The following is an 18497-nucleotide window of genomic DNA, read 5'->3' on the forward strand; positions in this document are numbered from 1 at the left end:
AAAAAAAAATTGGATAAATTCGGTGCAAAATTGAAAGAGTTTTGGATTTCTAAAACTCTATCTCATAGAATTCGAAATCCAAACTTATTCCTTTTAGATTTGATCCAAATCACCTTCCATGTAAGAAAGAAGAGAGGAGACCTTTTGTGAACGTGGGAGAGATCTGGGAGAGGGCTTTTGTCGCACAAAATAAGTGGAGATTGGCGTTGAATAAGAGAGAGGGCGTGGAGAAGGTTTATGTGGTGCAAGGTGGAATCCTAGTCCTACTAGGATTCTGTCTCATAACTTGTTTTAATTTGGTTTCCCAAACCAAATCAAATCAAAATTAGATCAACCCAATTAAAATAGGTCTTAACCTAATTAAGAACCTAATTTAATCAGATTAAATTAGATTTAAATCTGATTTAATTTTCTAATCAAATTAGAAATTAGATTGACCGAAGTCCTAGTTGAACTAGGACTAGTCTTTCCTTGCACTTGGCTTATCCAATAAACCAATTGGACTTGATCCAATCAAGCCCAAATCAAATCTAATTAAATCATATTTAATTAGACTTAATCTCAGCCCATTGGCTTAATCAAATTAAGCTAATTAGCAATTGAATTGCTAATCGATCCTCCTGCAACACTTGCACTGGGTTAAATATCAATCGTATTGATCATCTAACCCTAGAACGATTCTTAATCGTTGATCAACCATCCGATCGGATCATGAACTCTAATGTGTGTGACCTCATAGGTCCGAACCTAAGCCGGTAGCATAGGAACAAATTCTTATACCAATCGAAGTGACCATCTAGCAATGGTACCCGACGTCCGGATAGGTCGAATGTGTAGAACAACATCCTTAGAACCCATGCGGATATAGTTTTCATATAATTCATCCCCTTGACCAAAATGATCATAGGACATCCCAGAGTTCAACTGTCAACTCTGATCAGGTTGTCCACATTATATTTCAAAATATCAAATCCATCTAATGGATTACCCTGGCCAAGGTTTTGCTAAATTGAAATACAGCGACTCATTCTTCTCCAACTCTTGGAGTGGTCAATCCCATCTCGATCACACTCTGACTTCGCAAGTACTTGACTATGCCCAGAAGCCTTCCGTCCCTGAATTAGAAATTCAGTTAGTCCAGTACCAAAGCACAGTGAGTTGCTTGCAAGTCACTGAGGCGATCTCAAGTCTAAGGGACACTTATACCTATATCCCATCAGAGATATTCTCGACAGTAGAATACTCTGGAGTTGGTCATGTTCAATGATGATGTACCCTTACATCTCACCTGTATGCCATACCAGTGTCTCCACACTCCTTGGTTAAGAGGACAACCAACCCATATGGCCTACAGCGACCTATGCTCGATAGAAGCTGTCATCCTTATTAACAGCCTATCATTTGGTCGTGAACAGTTTTAAGGACTAATCGATAAATCCTCTCTTTATCGAACTTAAATAGTCCTAAGGACTTCATCATAACAACGGAGTTCATTAGAAGATGAAAGCTTATGATGAAAATGCCAAATATATTTTATTTATTAACAAATCAATTACAATACTTGGTTGCTCAACCGTCAACAGCTTGACGATTGGCTTTTTGGGACACATTTCCCAACAAGATCTGCAAGCTACAAAAGTCCATTTATGGACTTAAGCAAGTATCTCGGAGCTGGAATACTTGTTTCAATGATGTGATCAAAATATTTGGTTTCATTAAGAATGAGGAGGAACCATGTGTGTTCAAGAAGGTCAGTGGGAGCATAGTTGCCTTCCTCCTACTTTACATAGATGACATCTTCCTGATTGAGAATGATATTTTCATGTTGATCTCAGTCAAAATATGATTGTCTAAGGAGTTCTCTATGAAAGATCTAGGAGAGGCATCCTTTATACTGGGTATTAAGGTCTATAGAGATAGACCATATAGGATGCTGGGACTTTCACAGAAAATATACATAGAGGAGGTGCTAAAAAGATTTAGCATAAAAAACTCCAAAAGAGGTTTAGTACCTTTTAGATATGGCATTCATCTCTCCAAGAAGATGTGCCCTAGTACACCTGAGGAGATTGAACGCATGAGCAAGATCCCTTATGCTTCCGTAATAGGGAGCCTCATGTATGCCATGCTATGTACACGACCTGATATAGCCCATGCTGTGAGTGTCACAAGCAGATATCAGTCGAATCCAGGCAAAGAACATTGGACTTCTGTGAAATGTATCCTCAAGTACTTGAGAAGGACTAAGGATATGTTTCTAGTCTTTGAGAATGGAGAACTCCAGGTTCAGAGATTTACAGACTCAGACTTTATGTCTGATATAGATGATCGAAAGTCGACATCTGGGAGTTTATTCATTTGCAATGGTGGTGCAGTTAGCTGGAAGAGTTTCAAGCAGACGATGATTGCAGATTCCACCACGGAGGTAGAGTATATTACTACATCAAAAGCTGCGAAGGAGGCATTCTAGTATAAAAAGTTTATTGCAGAGCTTGGAGTGATGTTATCGGATGCCATCCCTCTTTACTGCGACAATAATGGCGCCATAGCCCTAGCTAAGGAGCCAAGATCTCACCAGAAGTCCAAGCATATCGAGCGGCGATTCCATCTGATCCGTGATTACCTCGAAAAAGGTTATGTCGAGGTTAAGAGAGTCGACTCCACAGATAATGTGGCAGACCCACTGACAAAGCCATTAGGCCAGTTGAAGATCGAAGCCCACCTTGAGAAGATGGGACTTAGATATATAGCCAATTGGCATTAGGTCAAGTGGGAGTTTGTTAGATGTGTGCCCAAGATGCCAGATTGGCTGACACATTTCTATACAAATGTAAGGGTAAATTTATAATTTTGACTATAAATGAATAAAATGGTTATTCTACTATCACATTGTGTACATTATATCCGTGATACATCTTTTGAGTTAGTAGGAATGTTAATTCATATTTTCAAGAGTTGAAAATTTAAGGCATGAATTTACATAACTAACTCATAAACAGCTCCTGACCATAGAATCATCATGAGGATGGTGATCAATCTGGAAGGTTGGTGTATGATCGCTTCCTTAGGGTAGATGTGTCTTGAGTCTACGGTGTGGATGAAGAAAAAATCATCTTTTTCCTTTGTAGGATCTTCCAGATTTCATCAAATCTGGGGTGAAATAATTTAAAAATTTTATCCTATACTATTTCAAATCTAATGTCTGTTAGATCTAATTTTATTATCTGATATTTAAAATTTAAAATTTAATCTAAAAGTATGAGAAGTATAGACATATCTCAAGGGTAATTTGATTACCCTATAGATGATCTCAGCACTGCCCGAAGTTCTGATGTAGCCACGCAAGCACCTAGCCTTTATCGGCATCCACTCAGGCAAGACCTAGAACATATTCTCTTTGCGAATCTATACTCCAAAAATTAGATCTCTATCTAATTTGAAAGTACTTCAGAACTCTTTTTGAAGTTGGAGCAGCAGCCTGTCGAAGATGTCCTGCAGCCTTCCTGTTCCAGGTGTCACCACACCTTTTTCTTGCACCAGATGAATGTCCAACTCCTTGGATGTGAGGAGGGAATATAGTAGAGCTAGGAGGATGTGGAGAAGAAGGGAGGGGGTGGCAGCTATTGGGTTTGGAGCATAAAACAACTTCTTTTTTTAACCCTAGGCGTAGAAGGGTTTATATAGACCTTGTATGCTGCACAGTGCCACATCATTCAACCAATCAAAAAATTTTAATAAATTTTGAAAAAATTTTGATTGGTTGCTTGATATCATCTGATCACATCAGATAAGAACCCAAGCCTCTATCTCAAAGTTGGCACCAACACTGGATAAGGACAAAGAGAGGTTGGCGCCAAAGAGTCCAATCTTATCAAGACTCTCCAACTTTATCCACTTGGGGCGCCCACTTAATCCAATTGGGCTCACGCCATAATCTAATTATGGTGCCCAATTTGATATGGTTTGGCTTCACAAAAATCCTTCAATAAGATCTTGCCAGGTGGCCTTTAATTTAAGACCCATATGTCAACTTTTGACAAATGTCCTAAAATGAAATTGGCAGGTGATAGGAATTAGCAGGTGCTTGTCTTAAATTCATCTCATGAATTAAGACAAGCCTTTTCTAAGCTGGACAAGCTTCATTTAGATTGAGAAAATTTTTTTCAAGATTCTCTGGATGAGTCAAATCACATTTGGCTCAGTAGAGATAGAAAAGATTACACGAGGAGAAAGTTAGGCTCAATCGTGTGCTAGCACGATTTTCTTGAACCTAATTGGATCTAATCCAAATCAATTGGGCTAGCCCAATTGATGACATCCAGATCCTCACCCTTGTTAGTGTGACCCAGTTAGGTTCAATTTTGTATGGTAATGAGACATGTCATGATCTCATCATCGACATCATCGAAACTCTTTTCGATGGACCAGAACTCTTCTGATTCAGACAATTAGAATGATCGATCATCAAGATCATTCTAATTGCTCTCAAAATCCACCAGTGATACCTGGCAGTATATGGTGGCAACCCATCAGAACTGAAGATGAACCTCTCAGTGCAGCTACTTGTGTGATTGAGTTCCTCTATCATGAGTCCCGACTGAATTAGGATTAAGGTGAACTCATCAAATCCAACATTAGTCATATGAGTTAATCGATCGATCCAAGTCCGATGTGAAACCTTAATGGAAAACTCTTTTCTATTATTTCACTCTGCCATGGCCATGGGCTTAAGGACTCAATCTTTCAATCATCATAGGACTACTCCTCTCATCTACCGAGGTTGATAGATCCCATCTTGGTGCGACCTAGTTCCTACAATGAATATGCTACAGCCAACATACACCTCAAGATTTTGAATGGCTAGGAGACCAAATTATGATATAGTCAAACTATAACACACTTAAGGTGAACTGTCGATGTACCTCAGGTCAAAGAACTAGACACACAACTGCAGCATCGATCTAGTCATTGACGAGAAGGTAGACTTCCTTATGACTGCTCGAGATGGTCACGCTCAGTACTCTCGTTCTCAACGAATACCTGTACTCTCACTTTGATGTCTCCACACCGTAGACTCAAGACACATCTACCCTAAGGAAGCGATAGTATACCAACCTTTCAAATCAATCACCACCCTTGTGATGATCCTATGGTTAGGAGCTGTTTATGAGTTAGTTATGTAAATTCATGCCTTAAATTTTCAACTCTTGAAAATATGAATTGACATTCTTACTAACTCAAAGGACGTATCATAGACACAATGTACACAATGTGATAGAAAAATAATCCATTTATTAGTTTATAGTCAAAATTATAAGTTTATCCTTAGATTTGTACAGGAATGTGTCAGCCAATCTGGCATCTAGGGCACACATCTAACAAACTCCCACTTGACCTAATGCCAATTGGCTATATATCTAAGTCCCATCTTCTCAAGGTGGGCTTCGATCTTTTGCTGGCCTAATGACTTTATCAGCGAGTCTGCCATATTGTCAATGGAGTCGACTCTCTTAACCTCGACAAAATCTTTTTTGAGATAATCATGGATCAGATGGAATCGCCGCTCGATGTGCTTGGACTTCTGATGAGATCTTGGCTTCTTAGCTAGGGCTATGGCACCATTATTATCGCAGTAAAGAGGGATGGCATCCGATGACATCACTCCAAGCTTCGCGGCAAACTTCTTATACCAAAATACCTCCTTCGTAGCTTTCGATTCAGCAATATACTCTGCCTCCATGGTGGAATCAGCAATCTCCGTTTGCTTAAAACTCTTCCAGCTAACTACACCACCATTGCAAATGAATAAACTCCCAGATGTCGACTTTCGATCATCTATATCAGACAAAAAGTCTGAGTCTGTATATCCCTGAATCTGAAGTTCTTCATTTCCAAAGACTAGAAACATATCCTTAGTCATTCTCAAGTACTTAAGGATACATTTCACAGAAGTCCAGTGCTCTTCGTCTGGATTGGACTGATATCTGCTTGTGACACTCACAGCATGGGCTATATCAGGTCGTGTACATAGCATGGCATACATGAGGCTCCCTATTATGGAAGCATAAGGTATCTTGCTCATGCGTTCAATCTCCTCAGGTGTGCTAGGGCACCTCTTCTTGGAGAGATGAATGCCATGTCTAAAAGGTACTAAACCTCTTTTGGAGTTTTCCATGCTAAACCTTTTTAGCACCTTCTCTATGTACATCTTCTGTGAAAGTTCCAGCATCCTATTTGGTCTATCTCTATAAACCTTAATACCCAGTATAAAGGATGCCTCTCCTAGATCTTTCATAGATAACTCCTTAAACAACCATATTTTGACTGAGGTCAACATGGAAATGTCATTCCCAATTAGGAGGATGTCATCTACATACAATATGAGGAGGACAACTGCACTCCCACTGACCTTTTTGAACACACATGGTTCCTCCTCATTCTTGATGAAACCAAACATTTTGATCACATCATTGAAATGAGTATTCCAGCTCTGAAATGCTTGCTTAAGTCTATAAATGGATCTCTGCAGCTTGCAGACCTTATGATCATCATCACTGGATGTGAAACCAAGCAGCTGTTCCATATAGATATCTTTCTCAAGATATCCATTTAAGAATGCCATTTTCACGACCATCTACCATATTTCATAATCAAAATAGGCTGCAACAGCAAGCAATGTGCGGATAGATTTTAGCATGGCTACGGGTGAGAAGGTATCCTAATAGTCAATGCCTTCGCGCTGACTATAACTTTTTGCTACGAGCCTAGCCTTGAATGTCTCTACATTCTCATCTGTACCTATCTTTTTCTTGAAGATCCATTTACACCCAATAGGTACAACACCTTCAGATGGATCTATCAAGGTCCAGAATTGGTTTGAGTGCATCGAGTCAATTTCTGATCTCATTATCTCTAACCATTTTTTGGAGTCGATATCTGATATCACCTCATCATAGATCTTGGGATCATCACCATAAGCTCCATTTTTCGTAAGGAACATGTTCTCTACTTCCTCTTGTATAGTACCTAAGTACCTTTCAGGAGGATGAAAAATCTTAGTCGATCTATGAGGTGAAAGAGGTTGTGTTAGGACTGGTTTTGATTGATTTGGTTCCTCAGGTTCTTTAGCTCATTGCTCTTGGGAGACATTCTCCTTGAGCTTAATTATTTTTTTGATGCCACCATCTTGAATAAACTATTTTTCAAGAAAAATAGCATTTCGACTCACAATCATATTGTGGTCTTTCAAAATATAGAAATAGTATCCTAATGACTCTTTAGGATATCCTATGAATCGAGCTCTAAAAGATCTGAACTCTAACTTGTCTGCCTGCTGTCTCTTGACATGAGCCGGACAACCCCAAATTCTGAGATGATTCAAACTTGGCTTCTTACCATGCCATATCTCATATGGTGTGATAGAAATGATTTTAGATAGAACTCTATTCAATACATATATTGTTGTCATGAGACAATGTCCCCAAAAAAAATCAGGGAGGTCCGTGAAGCTCATCATGGAACGGACCATATCTAATAGGGTCCGATTTTTCCATTCTGAAACCCTGTTGAGTTGTGGCATTCCAGATGGAGTCCATTGAGAGACTGCCATTGTCCTTAAGATAGTCTAGGAACTCCTGACAAAGGTATTCACCTCCTTGATCTGATCGAAGAACCTTAATGGGCTTTTCTGTTTGTTTTTCTACCTCATGTCTGAATTCTTTGAACCTTTCAATGGTTTCAGACTTGTGTTTCATTAGAAAGACATACCCGTACCTAGACATATCATCGGTAAAGGTAATGAAGCAAATATAGTTGCCTCTAGCCAGTACCTCAAATGGGCTGCACACATCCATATGTACTAGGGCAAGTAGGTCTGTGGCCCTTTCCCCATATCCCACGAAAGGGAGCTTGGTCATTTTGCTTGAAGGAATGATTCACAAACTGGATATGACTCGGAAGTCAACGGACTCAATAGCTCAAATTTCTCTAATTTGTTAACTCTATCTTTCGCTATATTGTTGTGATCTAGGTGGTGTGCCCAAGGCCCAGGGGACCAAGGCTAAGGCCAAGGTCCATCATTCATGAGGGCTTCATGGAGGCTCTAGGGCTAGTTGGGTCCTAGGTTGAAAGGCTGTGGGCCTTTCGGGTTCTTGAGGTCTAGGTTATGTGGGCCTCAAGGGACCAACTCTTTATGGGTCAGGTCTGGGCCCAGGATAGGTGAGATTAGGTCGAGTCATGGGTGTCCATGGACTTGGGTAAACCTAATCTCCCATAGAGTTGGTCAAGGGAGTTTTGGGTTTGGGTCACTTGACCCTGTGTTTATATATACATGTACTTGTATAGGTTTGAAAAAAAAAGCCAAAAAATACAAGACTCTTTCTTCCAAGTCTCTCTCTCTCTTCTTCCTCTCTCTCCAGCAATTCTCCATGCCTCAGGAGCAAGAAACCCTAGGGTTTCTTGCCGCCAGTCCATAAAAGGAAAGAAAAGAAGGGGAGGTGAAGCCCCTTCCCCCTTGCAGCTGCCAGCCATTTTCTTCTCTCCCTCTCTTGTAGCCACCCAAACATCAGGTCCAGGACCTGAAATCTCTTGAGAAGAGGTTGATACAAGTTTCTCTCAGATCTAGAGTTGATCTGAGGTCATTTGAGGCACGGGTGAGATCTCCATCAACAGATCTATAGGAAAGGCTGCAGCAGGACAGATCTGCAAGGTCTGTCTCCATCTACCTTCTTTCCCATCTAGAATACCCTGATTTGAGATCTACAAATTGAAAGACCTCGGTCCAGGCCTGATCTAGTTGGGTACCAGATCTTGGATTTTTTAGAGGTGATTTCAGAGGCGTTCTTTATCTGGAACAAAAGGCTGACGAAGAAGATAGCAACCAGGCTGATTTCATCAAGGGCCTTAGATCGAGTCCAGAAGTCTCCAGATCTGTTTGTTGCTGGTTCTGCTGCACTCAAGGTCCGTGGGAGGAGCTAGGATCATGCTCCAATAGTTGGTATTAGAGCCACTATGGTGAGGAAGTGGTTCCAAGCATGAGAAGTTGAAGATCCCAAGTGCTGAAAATTTTTCAGCAAGGTACCATCAAGGTATATTCTACACTTCTTGATTTTATATTGCTTGTTTGGCTTGGATCCAGTCATGGGCAGCAATATGAAGGTCGATGTCAAGAAGTTTGATGGCAAGGAGAATTTTTTCATGTGGAAAATCTGGGTGGAGGATCTTCTGGTGCAAGCAGATCTGGATCAGGCTTTGGATGAGAAGCCTGAGGGAATGACAGATAGACAGTGGGCATCGTTGGAGAAGAAAGCATGCTCGGTGATCAGAGGATGTTTGGCGGATGCGGCATTGTATTCGGTGCTGGAAGAAAAGACCTCGAAGGGCCTTTGGTCGAAGTTGCACACCATGTATATGGGGAAGAATATGTGCAACAAGCTAATGCTGAAGAAGAGGTTGTACAGTCTTCGAATGCAGGAGGGATCTGATGTGATTGGCCATATTCAGAGGTTCGACCAGTTGTGCACAGAGTTAATGAATATCAGGGTGAAGCTGGATGAGGAGGACAAGTCCCTGTTGCTGTTGTGTTCGCTGCCAGGATCATATGATTCTTTGGTGACTATACTGCTCTATGGCAAGGAGACTCTGGACTATGAGGACATGGTCTCGGTGCTGAGATCTAATGAGCAAAGGGAAAAGTTGACCAGAGATCGGGCTCCCCAGGAGGGTTTGGCAGTAGGGGAGAGGACAGGTAGAGGCAGAGGCAGAAGCAAGTCCAGGGGGCGGTCCAAGTCCAGGAAGGGAAAGAAAGAGATGAAATGTTTCAAGTGCAACGAGTTTGGGCACTTCAAGTGAGAATGTCCACTATGGTAGAGCAAGAAGGGAGAAAGAAGTGGCTCAGAATCAGTGAGTGCAGTTGCTGGGCAGTAGGTGGAGGATGATCTACTTATGATATCAGATGGTCACAGGCATTACACAGAGGAGTGGACACTAGACTCTGCGTGCTCACATCACTACACACCACACAGGTCTTGGTTTGCGACATACACCAAGACAGATGAGGGATCAGTGACTCTAGGTGACAATCATCCTTGCAAGGTGGCAGGGATAGGGACAGTCAGGGTGAAGATGTTTGATGGGATTGTGAGGACATTGACAAATGTAAAGCACGTCCTGGAGCTGGAAAAGAATCTGGTGTCACTAGGCTACTTGGAGCGCTGTGGATACAGCTTCAGCAGTAGGGCTAGAAGCGGAGTACTGAACATCTTCAATGGAGCTATGGTAGTGATGAGAGGCAGGAGGTTGGACAATAACCTCTATCGCATGGAGGGATCTGTGGTGATCGAAGAGTCTGATGCAGCAGCTATAGCACAGGACCAGCAGGGGGTCTACAGGATGTGGCATTACCGCCTAGGCCACATGGGTGACAAGGGGCTGAGGGAGTTGAGCAGGAGAGGACTCATCTCTGATCTAGAGGATGGTGCTACCGGGGAGATTTGTGAGCCTTGCTAGATGGGAAAGCAGAGGAGAGTTCAGTTCAATATCAGTACAGCCCGCAGTACAGCCCCTCTGGAGTTAGTACACACGGATGTGTGGGGACCAGCCCCAGTTTTAGCTAGGAATGGGGTCAGATACTTCATGACCCTGATTGATGATTTCTCAAAGAAACTCTGGATTTACTTCATGAGAGAGAAGTCAGAGATCTTCACCAAGTTCAAGATCTGGAGAGCTGAGGTGGAGAAGGAGCAGGGGAGGAGCGTGAAGTGTCTGAGGTCAGACAATGGTGAAGAGTACACCAGCAGAGAGTTCCAGGATTACTGTAAGGAGTGTGGGATCAGGAGACACTTCTCAGTCAAGGAGACTCCACAGCAGAATGGGGTGGCTGAGAGGATGACCAGAACACTTCTGGAAAAGGCACGATGCATGAGGCTGCAGGGAGGGCTTCCAAAGGTGTTCTTGGTTGACACAGTTGATGCAGCAGGTTACTTAGTCAATCGGTCACCTCACACCAGGTTGGAAGGCAGGCTTCCAGAGGAGGTGTGGTCTGGGAGGACAGTTGGGCTGGGCCATCTACAGGTATTTGGGTGTGCGGCCTACGTGCACATTGGAGCTGGTGAGCGGAGCAAGCTAGATGCCAGATCACGCAAGACGGTATTTCTAGGCTATCCACGAGGAGTCAAGGGATACAGACTGTGGGATCCCTTGTAAAAGAAGGTCATCATTAGTCAGGATGTGACTTTTGATGAGGAGTCAATCCTACGGAGGCGAGCAGGCATGGAGGAGCAGCAGGAGCAGAAGGAGGTCCAGTAGGGCACTGTTGGACAGCTTACCTCTTTGATTTTGCCTCTTGCAGGTACTACTGGAGGACATGACATTCAGGTGGAGCACCTACCTAAGGTGTCTCCATAGGTGGAGAGGACTCGGACGGATGATCGAGGCGGAGAGATCCAGTAGGAGCGAGCTGGACCGAGGATTGATATCGGTGTTGCCCTACACAAGCCTAAGAGGACCATCAGGCAACCAAACCGATATTGCTTCGAGGAGATGCTGTCATATACCCTGGTGATAGTGAATGGAGACCCATATATGTATCAGGAGGCTATTGAGAGCCAGGACAGAGAGCGGTGGGTCCAGATGATGTCCGAGGAGATGCAGTCTCTCCACCAGAACCAGACGTGGCGATTGGTGCAATTGCCACAGGGGAAGAGGCCCATTGGCTGCAAATAGATCTATAGTCGCAAGGAAGGGCCTTCAGAGCAGGGAGGTATCAGATTCAAGGCAAGGTTAGTAGCCAAGGGATACTCTCAGAAGGAAGGCATTGACTTCAGCGAGGTCTTCTCTCCCATCGTCAGACATACTTCCATCAGAGTGTTGCTGAGCATTGTAGCAGCTCAGGATTTAGAGCTGGAGCAGATGGATGTCAAGACGGCGTTCCTCCATGGGCATTTGGAGGAGAGGATTTACATGAAGCAGCCACCCGGTTTCAGGGATCCAGGATCAGAGGGAAAGGTTTGTTTGTTGCAGAAGTCGCTGTACGGGCTGAAGCAGTCACCGAGGCAATGGTACAAGCGGTTTGACTCCTATGTGCACAGCATTGGACTTTCCAGGTGTGAGTTTGATCCCTGTGTTTATGTTCAGTCTCTTGAGGATGGTTCTAGATTGTTCCTACTCTTGTATGTGGATGACATGCTTATAGCATGCAGGAGTAGGAAGGTTGTGCAGGATCTAAAGGCATCCTTATCTTGGGAGTTTGAGATGAAGGATTTGGGCCCTGCAAGGAAGATCCTAGGCATGGAGATTTTCAGAGATCGAGCCCGGAGGGTGCTGCATCTATCTCAGGGGGGCTACATACAGAAGGTCTTAGAGAGGTTCGGGATGAAGGGAGCAAAGCCGGCGGAGCTGCCACTTGCCGATTACTTCAGACTCTCGAAGACCATGGTGCCACAGATTGAGGTGGAGGCTCAGGAGATGGAGAAGGTCCCTTATGCTTCAGGAGTTGGGAGCTTGATGTATGCGATAGTCTGTTGTAGGCCAGACATCGCTCATGCAGTGAGTCAGGTTAGCAGGTTCATGGCGCAGCCTGGCAGGGAGCACTAGAGAGCTCTGAAGTGGATATTCAGATACCTGGCAGGATCAGTTGGAGTTAGCATCTGTTACGGACAGTGAGAAGGTGCAGTGGGATACTCTGACATGTCCAGGGAGGCTCAGGGGCTGATTTGCGGTTATGTAGATGCAGACTTCGATGGAGATGTGGATACCCGGAGGTCTATGACAGGCTTCATCTTTAGCCTGTATGGAGGTCCTATTTCTTGGAGATCGAGTCTGCAGCCTATCGCGGCCCTATCCACTACAGAGGTAGAGTACATCAGGCTGACAGAAGCAGCTAAGGAGGTAATTTGATTGAAGAATTTGTTGACGGAGATGGGCCTTACTCAGGAGGCCATTAGAGTACACTGTGATAGCCAGAGTGCACTTCTATTAGCACAGAACTCAGTCTATCATGCAAGGACAAAGCACATCGACATTCGGTATCATCAGATCAGGGAGCTTGTGGAGGATGGCGAGGTGGAGTTGGTAAAGGTACACACCAAGGAGAACCCAGCTAATGCACTTACGAAGGTACTTCCACGGGACAGCTTTCAGAAATGTGTTGAGCTGATTCGGCTGATGGACAGAGTGGAGCAGGTTGAGGCCTTGAGACACCAAGGTGGAGATTGTTGTGATCCAGGTGGTATGTCCAAGGCCCAGGGGACTAAGGTTAAGGCCAAGGTCCATCATTCATGAGGGCTTCATGGAGGCTCTAGGGCTAGTTGGGCCCTAGGTTGAAAGGCTGTGGGCCTTTCGGGTTCTTGAGGTCTAGGTTATGTGGGCCTCAAGGGACCAACTCTGTATGGGCCAGGTCTGAGCTCAGGATAGGTGAGATTAGGTCGAGTCATGGGTGTACATGGGCTTGGGTTAATCTAATCTCCCATAGAGTTGGTCAAGAGAGTTTTGGGTTTGGGTCACTTGACCCTGTGTTTATATATACATGTACTTGTATAGGTTTGAAAAAAAAAGCCAAAAAATACAAGACTCTTTCTCTCAAGTCTCTCTCTCTCTTCTCCCTCTCTCTCTAGTAATTCTCCATGCCTCAAGAGCAAGAAACCCTAGGGTTTCTTGCCGCCAGTCCATAAAAGGAAAGAAAAGAAGGGGAGGCGCTAGCCCCTTCCCCCTTGCAGCCGCCAGCCATTTTCTTCTCTCCCTCTCTTGCAGCCATCCAAACATTAGGTCTAGGACCTGGACTCTCTTGAGAAGAGGTTGATATAAGTTTCTCTCAGATTTGGAGTTGATCTGAGGTCATTTGAGGTGCGGGTGAGATCTCCATCAACAGATCTACAGGAAAGGCTGCAGCAGGACAGATCTATAAGGTCTGGCTCCATCTACCTTCTTCCCTATCTAGAACACCCTGATTTGAGATCTATAAATTGAAAGACCTCAGTCCAGGCCTGATTTGATTGGGTACCAGATCTTGGATTTTTCAGAGGTGATTTCAGAGGCATTCTTCATCTAGAATGAAAGGCTGACGAAGAAGACAGCAACCAGGCTGATTTCGTCAAGGGACTTAGATCGAGTCCAAAAGTCTCCAGATCTATTCGTTGCTGGTTCCGCTACACCCGAGGTCCATGGGAGGAGCTGGGATCATGCTCCAACATATATGACCTAGCCTTAGGTGCCACAGATACCTATCATTTAGACTATCTCTAGGCCTTTTAATTCCTATGGCATTCACATTTTGCTTGATATTAAATACAGATACATCAATATGTAGCTGATAGAGATCGTTAAAAAGAAAACCATCTGCAACTTTATTATTTTCATAAAATATGTTACAATGATCCTTATAAAAGCTAATCACATAGCCTTCTTGTACTAAACATGAAACAGAAATCAAATTCCTGCTTGCTGCAGGAACATAATAACAGTCTCTAAGAAATAAATCTAATCCTAACGGTAATCGCAGAGGATAGGTTTTCATGGCCATAGCAGCAACTCTTGCTCCATTCCCGATGCGTAGGATCATATCCCCATCCCTTAGCCTCCTGCTCTTCTCAAGACCCTGCATAGAAGTACATAAATGAGCACTAGAACCAGAGTCAAGAACCCAACTGGATGCAGGGGAAACCGTAAGATTAGATTCTATAACGAGCATACCTCCAGAAGGACCATCCTTCTTGTTCTTCAGGGTGGCCAGGTACTGAGGACAGTTCCACTTTCAATGGCCGTCTGATTGATAGTGAAAATATTTTTCCTTTTCAGCAGCCTTCTTCTTCGGTTCCGTCTTCTTCCTTTTCCCATCCACCTTCTGCTTCTTTGCAGATTTTTTCTTCTTTTCAAAAGACTTTCTCTTGGAAGAAGTCCGCTCCACAGTAAGGACTGAGCCTTTTGAACCCTTCATAGAAAGCTCAGTCGTAACCAGTATGTTCATTAACTCAGCCAAGGTACACTGCATCTTATGCATATGGAAGTTCATGATGAACTGACCATATTGATGTGTAGTTGTTGATAGCACCAAAAATAACTCTACTCACTACGTAGGTAGGATGAGTCGAGATCGTATCCTCAGAGACCTTGGGCTAAGTTGAGATTGCAAAATAAAAGAAAGAACTGTTGTTTTGATTTAGAAAATAAATTATCTTAAAATTGATGTAATTAAAAAATAAAGAGCTCGAGAGTTTTGAATTAATTTTGCACTAGTAGAGTTGTATCTCTTTTTTAATTAAATAGATGTGATTAATCTTAGAAAAAATACCTATCTTTCCTCGGCACACCCCATACCCGTAGATCACGGTGCATCTCCAAAAAGTACTAGGTAAACAACTCTTCTTTCCTCGGCATACCCCGTACCCGTAGATCATGGTGCATCTCCGAAAAGTAAAAGTTGTTCTTAATATTAATCTAACAAGAAAGCATAAATAAAAGCATATGAAAGAGAGCAAATAAAGAACTCATAACGATTTAAATAAAAAGCATAATCTTTATTACATACAAAGAAATACAAGAAAGTTTAGAACAATAAACCCACTCTATGTTATTACAAAATTTCTTCTCCACTCCCGAGACTACTAGCCTAGCTTATCATGGAGTAATCCCTTTCTATTCCTCTATGCAAGGCTCTAGAAGAATTTCTGGGCTCCCCCTCCAATGGGAGTACAAAAGCCTTTTTATAGGTGTTAGGAGGGAAGAGTTTTATATAATTTTCTGATGTGGAACTAAAGAAAATACTAAGGACTAAAAGATGGATGGATGAGATGGAAAGATCACAAGCAGATAAAGAAAATACAAATTCTTCCTCTTGAAGTATTTCCAAGTATTATTTTTTTCCTTTAATTTTCAGATCCATCTCCCCGTCTATTTGCCACTGTCTGCCTTGCCAAACTCCCCGCAAACTCGTGCGCCCGCCTTGCCGCGCCCGTTGTCGCACCCGATGCTGCACCCACTGCCGCGATGCTGCGCCCGTGCTGCCGCTCGCCCGTGCGCCCGCTCGCCCGTGCGAACCCACCTTGCCGATTACAAAAAGAAACTTTTGTTTCTTTAAAATGACTTCTATATCCTCTTTGGGTTCCTTGCATAGTATCTTCATTTTCTATAATACCGTATGCATCCTTTTTTTATTTAAATTTTGTTTTAAGTCTAATTTTCTTCAAACTTGAGTCTTTTTGATCTACGAATCGGACTCTTTGTATCGACAATCACCTTTCCTGTAAAACATAAAAAAAAGTATCAAATTTTTAATAAATAAAATAAATTAACTATAATTTTTTGCTTTAAATGACTTAAATTAAGTATTTATCACACCCTCCAATTTGAATTTTGCTCATCCTCGAGTAAAATAGATATATCAGCATTGTGTACCGACTCGATCTTGAATAAAAAGTTAGGTTAGGCATCCCAAAAGGTAGATGATATCTGGTTAGACCATTAAAGAGATACTTCATTGGATTATCAATTTGACCCAATTAGTGGCTGAGTATTAACTAAAAAAATTTCAAGAGCTTTTCTTTCACCAACTCTCCACTTTACTCTTTAAATCCTCTAACTTAATGTGAGAGAGGTTTATTATCTTCTTGCAATTTAGTCCCCTTATTATCTATTATTTTTTTAACATTGCCCACCTTTTTACGCTAACCACAACACTTATGCGAAGGGGCCCGGTTACTCAGTAGGAAACCAATGTTTTTTTTTTTTTAATTTTAAGGAGAATTTTTGCATACCTCGACCTTTCCACCCAATCTCTCATGAAGCAGATTCTTTATTGAGATCAGTAAGAAGAGGGTTGTAGAATCACTCCTAAAATTTGGTCTAATCTAAATCCTACCATTCATTGGATTTTCTTAATAATTTATTTCTCAGTATTTCTAAAATTATCTTGACCATTAATCATTCATTGATTAGGATGCCTAATTGACTCTTAATCAAATAAAATTTAGATACACAAAACTAATTATTTCTGACCATACTCGAAGATTTGATTAATTTTCTTCCCCCCCCAACTTAATCTACATTGTCCTCAATGGAGTAGGAAAGCAAAGAAAATAAAAGGAGAGAGTGCACCTGGGATAATTTTGCTTCAGAAGTTGAAGATAGCTTCATTGATTAATAGGCTCTTATTCTAAATTCCTGCAGCTACAGTAATGTAAAAAAAAATATAAAATCATTGGGTTGCCTCCCAACAAGTGCTAAGTTTTACGTCTTCAACCAGACGTCATACATACTTGAGCGTAGCAGGAAGGGGTTTCAATTCTAATATAGGTGGTGATTCTAAAGATGGGACTATTGGTGTACTGGCTAATGTGGGCAATGGCTCATACTTGATTATCCATGGAGTGGTTTTATCGTGTGGTGTATCCAACAAGGTGTTAACTTCTTTCATATATCCCTTAAAGTCATACACTCCAAAGTGAGCCAAGCAAGTATCTAAGGGGTCTGATGCTAGAATTGTGGGTGTTGCATCTTCTATAATGTCTTCTAGTGTATCTATTTCGAAGCAACTATCCATTGATGGTCCTTGAGAAGCACCAAACACATTCAGTCTCAGTTTCTTATTCCCAAACGATATGTCCATGACTCTTGTCCTACAATTAATGCATGCATTTGCCGTAGCTAGGAAGGGTCATCCTAAGATAATGAGAATTTATCTTGGGTTGCCACTTAGTTCCATATCGAGAACTAGAAAATCAACTAGAAAGTACAACTCATCTACCTTGACCAAGACATCCTCAAGCATTCCACGTGGTTCCTTAATTGATCTGTCGGCTAATTGCAGTGTGACTGATGTAGGTTTCAGTTCTTCGAATCCAAAAAGTTCATACATCGAACTAGGTAAAAGATTCACACTTGCCCCTAAGTCCAGAAGAGCTTTTTCAATGTGATAATCTCCTATAACACAGGAAATGATGGGGGCTCCTGGGTCCTTAAGTTTTAGAGGAGTGGCATACTGGAAGACAGAACTAGCCTGTTCAGTGAGGCATACTTTCTTTAGGATTTGTGATCTAGATTTATATTTTTGGGTGCACAAATCTTTCAAAAATTTGGCATAAGTAGGGACCTGTTTGATTGCGTCTAGAAGGAGAAGACTAATTTGGACTTGCTTAAATAATTCTAACATATCGTCGAGTCTTCCTCCCTTCTTATCTATAGGAATAGGGGCTTTCAAGGCATCCAAAAATGGGACTTTAGGCAAATAAAATGATTCTGGTGCAATTGGTTCATTCTCTATTTTAAGGTCCTCCTTGTTCTTGGGTGATTTGGCTTTGGTTAAAGGTTTAGGGTCGGTCTCATTGGTTTTACTAGTGTGTTCAATGACCTGCTCGAGTGGATACTAGTAGAGGCCAGGTGACTGCATGGCTATTTTAGAACCCCGAGCATTGTTGCGATCATCTACAGGGTAATCTAGTTACCCTAAAAATATTTCTCTATTTTTCATGATTTTAGATTTAATTTTTGATTTAATATCAGATAATAGA

Source organism: Elaeis guineensis, chromosome 6 (genome assembly GCF_000442705.2).
Source record: "Elaeis guineensis isolate ETL-2024a chromosome 6, EG11, whole genome shotgun sequence".
Classification (NCBI taxonomy): Eukaryota; Viridiplantae; Streptophyta; class Magnoliopsida; order Arecales; family Arecaceae; genus Elaeis; species Elaeis guineensis.